The sequence below is a fragment of the Cyprinus carpio genome, unplaced genomic scaffold (genome assembly GCF_018340385.1).
Source record: "Cyprinus carpio isolate SPL01 unplaced genomic scaffold, ASM1834038v1 S000006585, whole genome shotgun sequence".
NCBI lineage: Eukaryota > Metazoa > Chordata > Actinopteri > Cypriniformes > Cyprinidae > Cyprinus > Cyprinus carpio.
The window spans coordinates 2,245,608-2,259,451 of NW_024879238.1; the positions used below are offsets into that span (position 1 = coordinate 2,245,608).

The window sequence follows — 13,844 nt, forward strand, 5'->3', positions numbered from 1 at the left end:
ACCCACCTCCCCTTTAATCTAATATGGCTGGAAGATTTTAAGTGAGTCTCTTGAAGGAAAACAATATGGGCACCTAATTGTTGAAGATGGTCAAGAACTTTGCTACGTTTAATAGGCTGATTTAAACCATTACAGTTCCAGCTAACAAATTTGACTCCTGTCCCTGAATGTCGTGGCATCCTAGACTGCTGCATGCTAGTCAAGTATTAGTGTACACTGCAGCATGGAATGTATGAATGTAACAGTCACAGAAATAAATTAAAACATGGGCGACCTGACTAACCAAAACACAAAACACACAGCGAGAGAAAAAGAGAGAACTCCTCACACCACCCACCACCCCACGAGCTGAAGCGTCTTCCCAAACAAGACGCAAGCAAATCCCACAAACTACCAAAAACATCCAAACATGCTCCATTAACAGCACAAACCATTAATGCTCATGCGAGTTGTAATAAAGCATAGAATAAATATATAAACAAACAGTAGCAAAATATGAAAAGTGACTCAAGTCCAAATGACACAAACTTAAAGCAGGGCAGCTTACCAACAGAAAACGGGTTAAATTAACTCCTAGTTTTCCAAACATACTGCCAGCCACTTTCAAATTGTAGCTCCAGAAGAGACAGCAGACTTTAAGTTCAACTTGACAAAGTCCATTGCAGTGGCTGGGTCCTCAAAGTTGTGTGTAGCTCCACCGGGAAGAGTGATCTTTAAAATCGTGGGAAACCTCAATCCAAACTTCACTCCGGGACACGAATGTAACAGACGTTTAACGTCCGTGAATGCAGCACATTTCTTCGCAACTGACGAAGTATAGTCAGGAAAGAGAAACAGTCTTTTGCCTTGATGGAGAAGAGGGGCCTCGCTGGCCCGGCGTAAAATGTCATTCCTCACGTGAAAAAAGTGCACACGAATCACAAAGGGACGGGGTGGTTTACCATCACTGGGCTTGGATCGGAGAGTGCGATGCGCCCGATCGAGCAGGGGCAACTCCTCCAGGCCAAGGGAGTCCATCAGCAGCTGGGCAATAAATTCAGTTGGGCGCCCACCTTCGGCCCCCTCCGGCACACCTACCAGCCTTATGTTGTTCCTCCTCGCTCTACCCTCCAGGTCTTCACACTTATCGATCAGCAGTTTAACCTCGGCTTTCACAGTGGAAACTGTTGAATCCAGTGAAGTCAGCAGGTCACTGTGGTCAGTGCACGCGCGCTGCAACTCCGTGATAGCTTGATCATGGGAGCTATGTTTTTGTTGCATCGGTTCAATTGTGTGCCTAAGCTCCTCTCTTACCGAAGAAATGTCCGCTCGAAGCTCACAAGACAGCAAGTCTATTTTGCCGCAAATGTCCCTTCAACTGATCTAACATAGCCCAGGGGCACACTCGGGGTGCGTGACCACCTTCGGCGGAGATACAGGCTCAGTCCAGGGAGAAGCCTTATTAGCACGGCCTGTGCGAGACGAGTTTCCACGTGCAGCTGCCATTGTCAGTTGAAATTCCCCCAAAACACACCGAAACTGACCAAGTACTTGTCACAATTGTGCACCAGCCAAATTAGTGAAAAGAAACTGTTAAAAAGTTAAAATAAACACAAACTCGCAGAGCAAAAGGGAGACACGTCCTACATGCTCGGTGTCCAACCGCTCCACCCTCTTATTTCTAGAATTTAATAGAGTGCAGGAAACTACTGAAAGAGGTGAAACTAACAGTAATGCACTTGTGCAAAAGTATGGCCCATAGACTGTTCAGACTAAATGTGGTTAACAAAATACAGTTCTGACATGTTTCACAAAATGTAAAGCAGCACTTTTCCATTATACTCATGTACTGTGTCACTAAATATAAACTTTAACATGATTTAAACACTCAGTCAGATCAGAGGAAGTGAACGACCACAGGAAGGATAGTATCTAAAGAAAGACTTGAGAGCATATAATGAAGAGGAAGCCTGAAATAGAAAATGGCTCTTAAGTATCATATGTGTCTGCTGGGACTGATCTTTCTTGCTTCACTTCTCACAGGTAAAGAAATCTGTCTTTTCTCTATAAGACATTAAATTTAATCAGTCTGGGAAACATTAGTTTATTCTTGTGTTACAAACAGAACATACTGGATTATTCCTGAATGAACTAAAACTAGACAGTTTCACACTCAAACATCTGAAGCTGAATTATTTTCATATCGAGCATGTGTGTTTGTGATTCAGACAGCTCTCAGATGAAGAAAAACAGCTTATTCTGGAGAGTGTGTTTACATTTAAGTGAGGAAAAAAGACTAATCTGAATCTTCTGCTTTTCATGCTGGTATGTTCGAGGTTTTTATTTATTAACATACAATATGATGATCACTCAGATGTTCTTGTGTTTCAGGTTCCAGTGGAGTGGATGATACTCATGTGTTCATCAGTTCTGGTGAAAATGTCCGTCTGCCTTGTAATAATGCTCTTCATGACTGTAACTCAACTACATGGATCTATAACAGATTCACACATTCAGCAGCAGTTGAACTGATTGGTTTAGGGATAAAGAAGACAGACACAGAGAGACATGAGAGACTGAGTCTGGGGTCTGACTGCTCTCTGAACATCAAGAACGTCACAAAAGAAGATTATGGATCTTACAGCTGCCAACAATGGATGGGTCTGCAAGGACAACAAAAACAGCAAGGAGCTGATGCTCGTGTTTTTCTTCATGTCCTTCATGGTAATTTTACAAACTTGTGGTCAATTTAAAAAGGGCAAATTCTTCATTTAAACTCTCATGAAGATTGAAGAGTCTGTGATTTGTGTGTTATTTTGTGTTTCAGTCTCTTCATCATCCTCACAGACCCAGATCAGTGCAGGCCAATCTGTGACTCTCTCCTGTCAGTTGTATTCATATTCATATGCTGGAGTCTCTTGTGATGTTTGGATCCGTTCTGAGAGAATTGAGCTGTTCTGGGTGAATCAGGCTAGTGTGAAAAAACAGACAAGATCAGACTCCAGATATCAGATATCAGCTCCAGATCACTGTCTCATCACTCTGAATACTACACTCCTGAATGAAGATGACAACAGAGAGTGGAGATGTGAAGTTACTCAGAGAGATCAAGTCAAGACCTCAGTCACATACACTGTCAAGAGTTCAGGTGAGAAAACAATCTCATCAATCATTTACTGAAGAGTCTGTTAGATGTGCTGATAAAATGATGCTAGAGTTATCTTGTGTGTTTACTAATTAAAATATGATTGTCATATTCTGCAGTTTGATGCATCTGAACTAACATTCATCTTTACAGCTCAAGATGATACAGTGTCACCAGTAATTCCTGTCCACACCACAAAATCAACTACAATGAGACCAGCAGCTTCTACACAAGGTACACTCCAAAAAAATGAACTTCAACCATTGTGTTTTACTGAATCCTCTTTTGTAATCACTTAAACTTAAATCGAAAGAGTTGTTTAAATAAAGTGTAAAAGGAAAGCCCTGTTAGTGTTTAAAGTTCAGATATTTTGAGCTTTACAAAGAGTTTTGTAGTAACTATTTTGCTGAACATATGTTAATGAATTGAGAAAGAGATCACACTGGAGAGAAAGATTCTTTTAAAATGTCATTACATGTATTTTTGGTGAATGGCAACCATCAGTTTTTCTCGCAACACTTTTGAGATTGAAATAAAATGATAGTAGATGATAGATTAATGAAGCAGTGCGAGTTCATTCATCATTTCTGTGATGTGAAGCTCTAGTAGGATTTGATGTTGATGTACATTATGTTTTGAACTGAACTAACAGACTTGATCACAGATCCAGCAGAAACTGAAGTCAGAAGGTCTGCTGGATCATTATTCAGAGGTACCACAGCTTTGATTTCACTCCCAGTTTCACCGATTGAGTCTGTTTTTTCTCATGATTGTGTCTCTCATCTGTCCTGCAGTGATTGTGATTATTGTTGAGTTTGCAGTGTTTGCTGCTCCTTCTGTGATTCTTCTTCAGATCATCTGTGCAAGAAGAACTGGTGAGTTTTTGAGATGTTTCACATAGATCTTTAATAATCTGAGAGCTCAGTAATGATTTTGTGTTGAATTATTTTGCAGGGAGGAAGAAGTAGTGATGAATACAATATTAGAATAAAATACTCCCTACAAATAACAGGCCAAATTACAAGAAGATTTATCATCTTTATCATATTTTGCAAATCAAGCAAGTGGCTAGATGACTTTTTTAAGTATATAGTGTGATTATAATCAGAAGCATCTGAAAGCTAGGACAGTGCAGAAACAGACCAGAGGCAGAAGGATAGAAGGGAGTATATATATATATATATATATATATATATATATATATATATATATATATATATATATATATATGTACACACACACACACACACACACACATACACTCACTGGCCACTTTATTTGGTACACCTTGCTTGTACTGGGTTGGACCCTCCTTTGCCTTCAGAACTGTCTTAATTCTTCGTGGCATAGATTGTGTTGGATACTGAAGGTGTTGGAAACATTCCTCAGAGGTTTTGGTCCATATTGACATGATAACATCACGCAGTTGCTGCAGATTTGTCGGCTGCACATCCATGATGTGAATCTCCCGTTCCACCAGATCACAAAGCTGCTCTATTGGATTGAGATCTGATGACTGTGGAGGCCATTTGAGTAAAGTGAACTCATTGTCATGTTCAAGAAACCAGTCTGAGATGATCTGAGCTTTGTGACACGGTGCATTATCCTGCTGGAAGTAGCCATCAGAAGATGGGCACACTGTAGTCATAAAGGGATGGAGATGGTCAGCAACAATACTCAGGTAGGCTGTGACGTTTAAACGATGCTCAATTGATACTAAGGGGCCCAAAGTGTGCCAAGAAAATATCCCCCACACCATTACACCACCACCAGCAGCCTGAACCATTGAGACAAGGCAGGATGGATCCATGCTTTCATGTTCTTTACGCCAAATTCTGATCCTACCATCTGAATGTCGCGACAGAAATCGAGACTCATCAGACCAGGCAATGTTTTTCCAATCTTCTATTGTCCAATTTTGGTGAGCCTGGGTGAACTGTAGCCTCCGTTTGCTGTTCTTAGCTGACAGGAGCAGCACCTGGTGTGGTCTTCTGCTGCTGTAGCCCATCTGCTTCAGGGTTCGACGTATTGTGCGTTCAGAGATGGTATTCTGCATACCTCAGGTGTAACAAGTGGTTATTTGAGTTACTGTTGCCTTTCTATCATCTCTAACCAGTCTGCCCATTCTCCTCTGACCTCTGACATCAACAAGGCATTTTTGTCCACACAACTGCCGCTCACTGGATATTTTCTCTTCTTCGGACCATTCTCTGTAAACCCTAGAGATGGTTGTGCGTGAAAATCTCAGTAGATCAGCAGTTTTTGAAATACTCAGACCAGCCCGTCTGGAACCAACAACCATTCCATGTTCAAAGTCACTTAATCCCCTTTCTTCCCCATCCTGATGCTCGTTTGAACTTCAAGTTGTCTTCACCACATCTAGATAAATGCATTTGAGCTGTTGCCATGTGATTGGCTGATTAGCAATGTGTGTTACCAAGCAATTGAATAGGTGTACCTAATAAAGTGTCCGGTGAGTGTGTGTGTGTGTGTGTGTGTGTGTGTGTGTGTGTGTGTGTGTGTGTGTGTGTATATATATATATATATATATATATATATATATTATAGTATTTTTTTTTATCCTCTGCTGTTATTTCACAAACCTTAGCTGGTTTTGGAAGACAGACTTGTTCAAATTTTGTGTTAAGGACATGGTTTGAGTCACGTGTATTTCTGCCTATCCATGGTGCCCAAAAGTGAAAAGTTGGTGGAACTGATTGTTTTGGTGACCTTTTGGGGAGATACCAAAGCACAAAACCTATGAAAAACATTATCTTGACATATTGGTAAAAGTAAACATGTTATAGATCCGTTGTTGTGTTTGTTTGTCGCACAAGTCTGAATGTTTATGATTTTTGTTTTTGTTAAAATAATTACTTGTTAAAAATCCTTTCCATTAAATGTCCCTAGCGTGGTGACACGATGCTAGCATTTGGCTTAGCACCATTCATTCCTTAGGATCCAAACAAGGATTAATTTAGAAGCCACCAAACACTTCCATGTTTTCCCTATTTAAAGACGGTTACATGAGTAGTTACACGAGTAAGTATGGTGACAAAATGAAACGTGATGATTTTCTAAGCGGATAAAAGATGATAACTCTAATGTATGGTGGAAAAGCACTTCACAGCACTTCGACCTCAGCGCAGTAATATCATCACTCTTGAAACCCCCCCCCCCCCCCCTCCCTCTACCTGCACACCTGCACTATTGGTAGTAGTTCGGGGTAGTTCTCAGTCAGGAGTAAAGCAAAGACCAGAAAATTGCCTTATATGAACAAATTGGCTGAAATGCCAGCTATAGGGTTTTTTTGTAAATATAAAACAATTAAAATGCAATTAACAATTAGCAATTAATTCACAATACAGTGATCTTATTTACTTTTAATGATTGGAAAGGTTTTTCAGAAATATTTTTAACAAGTCTTTAAGTTTTTCAGAAGAGAGGAAACCTGTGGGTTTACAGTAGTTCTTTTTGTACACAACATGTTCAGTCTTCTTTTAAGTCACTTTTCCTTTCTTGGTTTTTGATGCACTTTCAGGGTTGACGTCGAGAAAGCATCTAAAAGACAGAAAACAAAAGAAAAAACAAGTGAACTAAGTGATTATGTACATGTCTCTCTCCTTCTCTCTCTCTCTATATATAGACAGCACAGAGAATTGCAAGACATTTGCAATGTGATTACATGACTACATAATAATGTTAAATATGACAACTGTGACAAATGTGACAATTCTATCTATAATATATATCAATGGCAAATATGCTAATGTCTAACCTCAATCGCAAGGGTGCATGCCAACTCTTCCTGATACTGGAGGTTGAAATCATACAATCTGCAAGGCCAGAGACAAAGTTGGGCTTTGCTCCTTTAAGCACAACTTGACCTTCCATGCTGAACATCTACCGCTGGTTGACAGGGACATGAAAACTTGAATATTGCAAGAATAGGGAATGTATCTTGTTTAAGTATATAATGTTAATTGCTTATATGTATTTACATGTTTTTGTTTGTTTGTTTTTGTTTGTTTTTTTACATTTATTTTTCCCCAAAGCACCTACAGGTGCATCTCAATAAAATAGAATGTCGTGGAAAAGTGGAATTTATTTCAGTAATTCAACTCAAATTGTGAAACTTGTGTATTAAATAAATTCAATGCAAACAGACTGAAGTAGTTTAAGTCTTTGTTTCTTTAATTGTGATGATTTTGGCTCACATTTAGCAGAAACCCACCAATTCAAAATCTCAACAAATTAGAATACTTCATAAGACCAAAAAAAAAATCATTTTTAGTGAATTGTTGGCCTTCTGGAAAGTATGTTCATTTACTGTACATGTACTCAGTACTTGGTAGGGGCTCCTGTTGCTTTAATTACTGCGTCAGTTCGGCGTGGCATGGAGGTGATCAGCTTGTGGCACTGCTGAGGTGGTATGGAAGCCCAGGTTTCTTTGACAGTGGCCTTCAGCTCATCTGCATTTTTTGGTCTCTTGTTTCTCATTTTCCTCTTGCTAATACCCCATAGAGTCTCTCTGGGGTTCAGATCTTGTGAGTTTGCTGGCCAGTCAAGCACACTAACACCATGGTCATTTAACCAACTTTTGGTGCTTTTGGCAGTGTGGGCAGGTGCCAAATCCTGCTGGAAAATGAAATCAGCATCTTCAAAAAGCTGGTCAGCAGAAGGAAGCATGAAGTGCTCCAAAATTTCTTGGTAAATGGGTGCAGTGACTTCGGTTTTTCAAAAACACAATGGACCAACACAAGCAGATGACATTGCACCCCAAATCATCACAGACTGTGGAAACTTAACACTGGACTTCAAGCAACTTGGGCTATGAGCTTCTCCACCCTTCCTCCAGACTCTAGGACCTTGGTTTTTAAATGAAATACAAAACTTGCTCTCATCTGAAAAGAGGACTTTGGACCACTGGGCAACAGTCCAGTTTTTCTTCTCCTTAGCCCAGGTAAGACGCCTCTGACGTTGTCTGTGGTTCAGTAGTGGCTTAACAAGAGGAATACGACAACTGTAGCCAGTTGTGTGGTAGCTCTTAATGCCTTGACCCCAGCCTCAGTCCATTCCTTGTGAAGTTCACTCAAATTCTTGAATCGATTTTGCTTGACAATCCTCATAAGGCTGTGGTTCTCTTGGGTTGGTTGTGAATCTTTTTCTTCCACACTTTTTCCTTCCAGTCAACTTTCTGTTAACATGCTTGGATACAGCACTCTGTGAACAGCCAGCTTCTTAGGCAATGAATGTTTGTGGCTTATCCTCCTTGTGAAGGGTGCCAATGATTGTCTTCTGGACAACTGTCAAATCAGCAGTCTTCACCATGATTGTGTAGCCTAGTGAACCAAACTGAGAGACCATTTTGAAGGCTCAGGAAACCTTTGCAGGTGTTTTGAGTTGAATAGCTGATTGGCATGTCACCATATTCTAATTTGTAGAGATAGTGAACAGGTGGGTTTTTGTTAAATGTGAGCCAAAATTATCACAATTAAAAGAACCAAAGACTTAAAGTACTTCAATCTGTGTGCACTGAATTTATTAAATAAATGAGTTTCACAATTTGAGTTGAATTACTGAAATAAATGAACTTTTCCATGACATTCTAATTTATTGAGATGCACCTGTAAAAGCCAATTCACACTGCCATAGTCCAGCAGGGTAAACACACTCACCAAACAAAACAAGCATTTAAAAAAAAAAAAAAAAAAAGTTTTTGTGGCATTGTGGAATTAACATGTAAGTAAGAGTCATTAAGTTTGCTATAATACATCTATTCATAAGTGCACCATGTGAATCATAATTCCCCCACATTTGCTGTATATATCCATATCTTTGTCATAGTATTCTTTCAGTGGTTGACTAATTCATTAAGGCAGTCCCTTGCTCCCACCTACTGGCATAACAATGTAACCTGCAATGAAAGAAGCCCAGGCATGGGTACGCTTCCGGCACTGAATGTGTTTTTTTATAGCTCTCTACAGGTCTGTAATATTTTCTCTCAATTCACCTTGTAGCCATTTAAATATCACAAGTTGTTAACTTAACATTCTAAACTATTGTCACGAAACGCACACAGACAGGTAGATCCATTTGCAGTGTTTTATTGGGATAATCCAAAATCAGAAAAAATCCAGGCAAAGGTCAAAATCCAGGTAATCCGTCCAAAACAAGAAACATAAACAACATCCAGAAACACGAAAAACCAGGGTGACATTCGGGTATTTATCCGTAACAATGACAGAACAACCAGGGTATTTATACACAGGTGCAAAAAATGTAAGTGGTGACAGCTGAATACAATGAACAGTGATGAACAGATAAGGCTAGTGGGAAATGTAGTTCTGAAGGGGGTGGTGACAATAAGGGGAAGTGAGACCTCTAGTGGCCACCCAGGGAGACAAACCAGACACCGTGACACTACCCCCCCTCTAAGGAGCAGCTTCCAGATGCTCCTCAGAACAAAACAAACACAAAACAAAGAGACCAGGAGGGAGGTGGACTGGTGGAGGTAGAACAGGGGGAGGGACGGCGGGCCAGGCCCGTGTAGGGAAACTGGGACCGGCAGCGATGGCTCCCCCGGCAGCCCAGGTTGCTCGGTCAGATCAGGGGGCCATGGTGGACCCGAAAGTTCAGGGGACCACGAGGGACCAGGCAGTTCAGGTGGCCATGGTGGACCCGAAAGTTCAGGGGACCACGAGGGGCCAGGCAGTTCAGGTGGCCACGGTGGGTCAGTCCATTCTCGTTGTGCAGACGGCCAGGGAGGAATTCGCCATTTGAGTGGACCGAACGGAACCTGCAAATCGGGGAGCCAGTGAGGAGCAGATTGTGGCGATGGCCAGGTCACGGCATTGGACACCGCCTCGGGAACGGCCTTGGACAAGGGCACCGCCTCGGGAACGGCCTTGGACACGGGTATCGCCTCGGGCACGACCTCGGGTTCGGGCACCGCCTCGGGAACGACCTCGGGCATGACCTCGGGCTCGGGTACCGCCCTGGGAGCGGCCTCAGGAACGGCATGGGACAAGGACACCTCCTCGGGAACGGCCCTGGACACGGGCACCGCCTCGGCCTCCGGAACGGCATCGGGCCCCGCCTCGGTCTCCGGAACAGCATCGGGCACCGCCTCGGACACCACCTCGGCCTCCGGAATGGCATCGGGCACCGCCTCGACCTCCGGAACGGCATCGGGCACCACCTCGGCATCGGGCACCGCCTCGGGCACCGCCTCGGGAACCTTGGACACGTCCACCTGGACGACAGCGGCCTGCTCGGGAACGTCCTCCTGGACGGTAGCGGCCTGCTCGGGAACGTCCTCCTGGACGGCAGCGGCCTGCTCGGGAACCTCCTCCTGGACGGCAGCGGCCTGCTCGGGAACCTCCTCCTGGACGGCAGCGGCCTGCTCGGGAACCTCCTCCTGGACGGCAGCGGCCTGCTCGGGAACGTCCTCCGGGCTTTGAGGAACGGCTGACGCCTGTCTCCTCCTCCTGCGGCCTCTATGATGGCGTGCCGGTGGCTCCTTGACGGAAAACTCAGGCGTTGAGTCAACCATCTTGTCTGCCAACACAGGTGTAGATTCGACCATCTTGTGCAGTGGTGCTGGGCTGGCGGCCATCTTGTGCTGTGGCGCTGGGCTGGCGGCCATCTTGTGCTGTGGTGCTGAACTGGTGGCCATCTTGGGCATTGGCGCTGGCTCAGCGGCCGTGATGTGAACACTCCTGGGAACCTCTGGGATCTGGCACATCCTGGAAAAGTAACTTAATACTGTCTCCGCGGCCATCCTGGGCTGTGGCGCTGGGCTGGCGGCCATCTTGTGCTGTGGCGCTGGACTGGCGGCCATCTTGTGCTGTGGCGCTGGACTGGCGGCCCTCTTCTCTGGAGACACAGGTGTGGTCGAAGTATCCCATTGAGCACGATGGCGCAGGTAATGGGTAAACCCCCAAAAGTCTAGGATCTCCAGCCCCTTCATCTCCCATTGAGGCAAAGGGTCATCCAGACAATTGTTAAAAAAGTCCTTTAGTGCTGCATCATTATAACCCAACCCGACCGCCATGGTCCAAAACAATTGCGCCAGGCCACCCACCTCACTCCCCCTTTGACGAAGGGTGGTTAAGTTCCGGAGTCTTCCCCTCCGTTCCTCCATGGTGGCTGGGGAACGGATTCGAAATCCCACACCGCTGGATCTAGGCATGACGGAGTCCTTCTGTCACGAAACGCACACAGACAGGTAGATCCATTTGCAGTGTTTTATTGGGATAATCCAAAATCAGTAAACATCCAGGCAAAGGTCAAAATCCAGGTAATCCGTCCAAAACAAGAAACATAAACAACATCCAGAAACACGAAAACCCAGGGTGACATTCAACAAGGACTCCGTAACAATGACAGAACAACCAGGGTATTTATACACAGGTGCAAACAATGTAAGTGGTGACAGCTGAATACAATGAACAGTGATGAACAGATAAGGGCTAGTGGGAAATGTAGTTCTGAAGGGGGTGACAATAAGGGGAAGTGAGACCTCTAGTGGCCACCCAGGGAGACACAAACCAGACACCGTGACAACAATGCCGTCAAAGCATAAGAAACCTGCAAAATCGAATACTGAAAAAGAGGGAGGCACCGATATTGTTCATGACGAGCCGACGGGTAATGCTAATCAAACTAGTGCTGAAGCAATGGTGCCGACAAACAGACATAATGGAAGCAATAGCAAAATTGGGCGGATCCTTTGACAGAAAGTTTGATGTCCTTTCATCTACTTTAATAGAGATGAACATTTCCATCGCTAACATTTCTTCCAGAGTGACAGCGACTGAAGAGACTGCAAAAATTCATGAAACCTGCATCGAGTCACTGGAGAAACAAGTGTGCACTACTGGAGGCAGAATGTGAAAAACTTAAGGAAAAAACCTGTGACTTAGAGTCAAGATCTCGGCAACAAAACATTCAAATTGTCGGTACAAAGAAGGCACTGAAAATGGGTAAACCTACTGATTTTGTGACAAAAAACAAGCTGCATGCAACAATACAAGACAACAAGAAGAAAAGCATGCGGCCGAACACACAAAACACAAACACCAAAATCAATATCTAGCTATCAACAAAATTAAAATTGCAAATTACTCCTTTAAATATTTGGGTGTAATAATCACCAAAGAACCTGAAATGTTATTAAAATTGAATTGGAAAAAGTAAATTGATCAACCTAAAGATGATATCATTTTTTGGAAGACTCCTTATGTCCATGGTAGGCAGGATTAACACATTAAAAATGGTGGTACTTCCAAGATTTCTGTATGTATTTCAATCTATTCCTTTCTTTTTTCACCTTAATTATTTTAAACAGTTAAAATCTATTATAAGCAGCTTCACTTGGAACAACAGGACAGCTAGGATTAACAAGAAACATCTAAACAAATCTAAAGATCAAGGAGGGTTTGGGCTTCCCAATCTTAAATATTATTATTGGACAGCTAACTAACTTTAATATTTTAGCATGGCGAAGGAAAATTGGTTCAGTGGCATGAGGTGACAAGCCATAATGGTTAGCAATTGGAGAAGCTTCTTGTTATAAGATTTCATTAACAGCTCTGCTTAAGAGTCCCTTCAAAATTAAAGTCAAAAATATAAATGGTAACATATTTATTTTAAACCTAATTAAAGTATGGAAACAAATCAAGGTATATTTGAAAATTCCAGATTTACAGTACCCTCCACAATTATTGGCACCCCTGTTTAAGATGTGGTCGTGGACTTCTAAAAATTCACCTTTTTTTTTTTAAACATAGACCCCAAATGCAAAAAAAGAGAAAAATCCAACCTTTTATTTAAGTACATTACTTTGGTGGTTAAAAAAAAAAAAAAAATCACACATTTAGAAAAAAAAAAAAAACTTGAAATCATGTGTCCCACAATTATTGGCACCCCTGATGTTAATACTTTGTACAACCCCCTTTTGCCAACAAGACAGCCATTAATCTCCTATAACATTTCACAAGATTGGAGAACACAGAGAGAAGGATCTTTCACCATTCTTCTTTGCACAATCTTTCTAGATCATCCAGTGTCCTGGGTCCTCTCTTATGCACTCTCCTCTTTAGCTCGCCCCACAGGTTTTCGATTGGGTTGAGGTCTGGGGACTGAGATGGCCATGGGAGGACCTTGAGTTTGTGACTGCTGAACCATTTTTGTGTAGATTTTGCCACGTTTTGGATCATTATCCTGTTGAAAGACCCACTGATGACCCATCTTCAGCTTTCTGGCAGAGGCCATCAGGTTTTTATTTAAAATGTCCTGGTAGTTCAAAGCGTTCATAATGCCATGCACCCTAACAAGGTTCCCAGGGCCTTTGGAAGAGAAACAGGCCCACAGCATCACAGATCCTCCACCATACTTCGAGGTAGGCATGAGGTGCTTTTCGGCATACTCATTTTTTGTTTTACGACAGACCCACTTAAGAGTGTTTGTTGCCAAAAAGCTCAATCTTAGTCTCATCTGACCAAAGCACACGATCCCAGTTGAAGTCCCAGTGCCGCTTAGCAAACTCCAGACGTTTACGTTTGTGAGTGTTAGTGAGAAAAGGCTTTTTCCTTGCATGCCTCCCAAACAGCTTGTTGGCATGTAGAGAGCGTCTGATGCTTGTTTTGGAGACTTTGTGACATCTTGGGGTCACAAAGTCTCTCAAAGTCGACCACATCTTAAACAGGGGTGCCGA

General features: G+C 42.8%; 1 pseudogene; it reads left to right on the forward strand.

The window, feature by feature from the left end:
* The first annotated feature begins 1,961 nt into the window (after positions 1–1,961).
* Positions 1,962–3,248, forward strand: LOC109089493 (annotated as a pseudogene).
* The last annotated feature ends 10,596 nt before the right edge of the window (positions 3,249–13,844 follow it).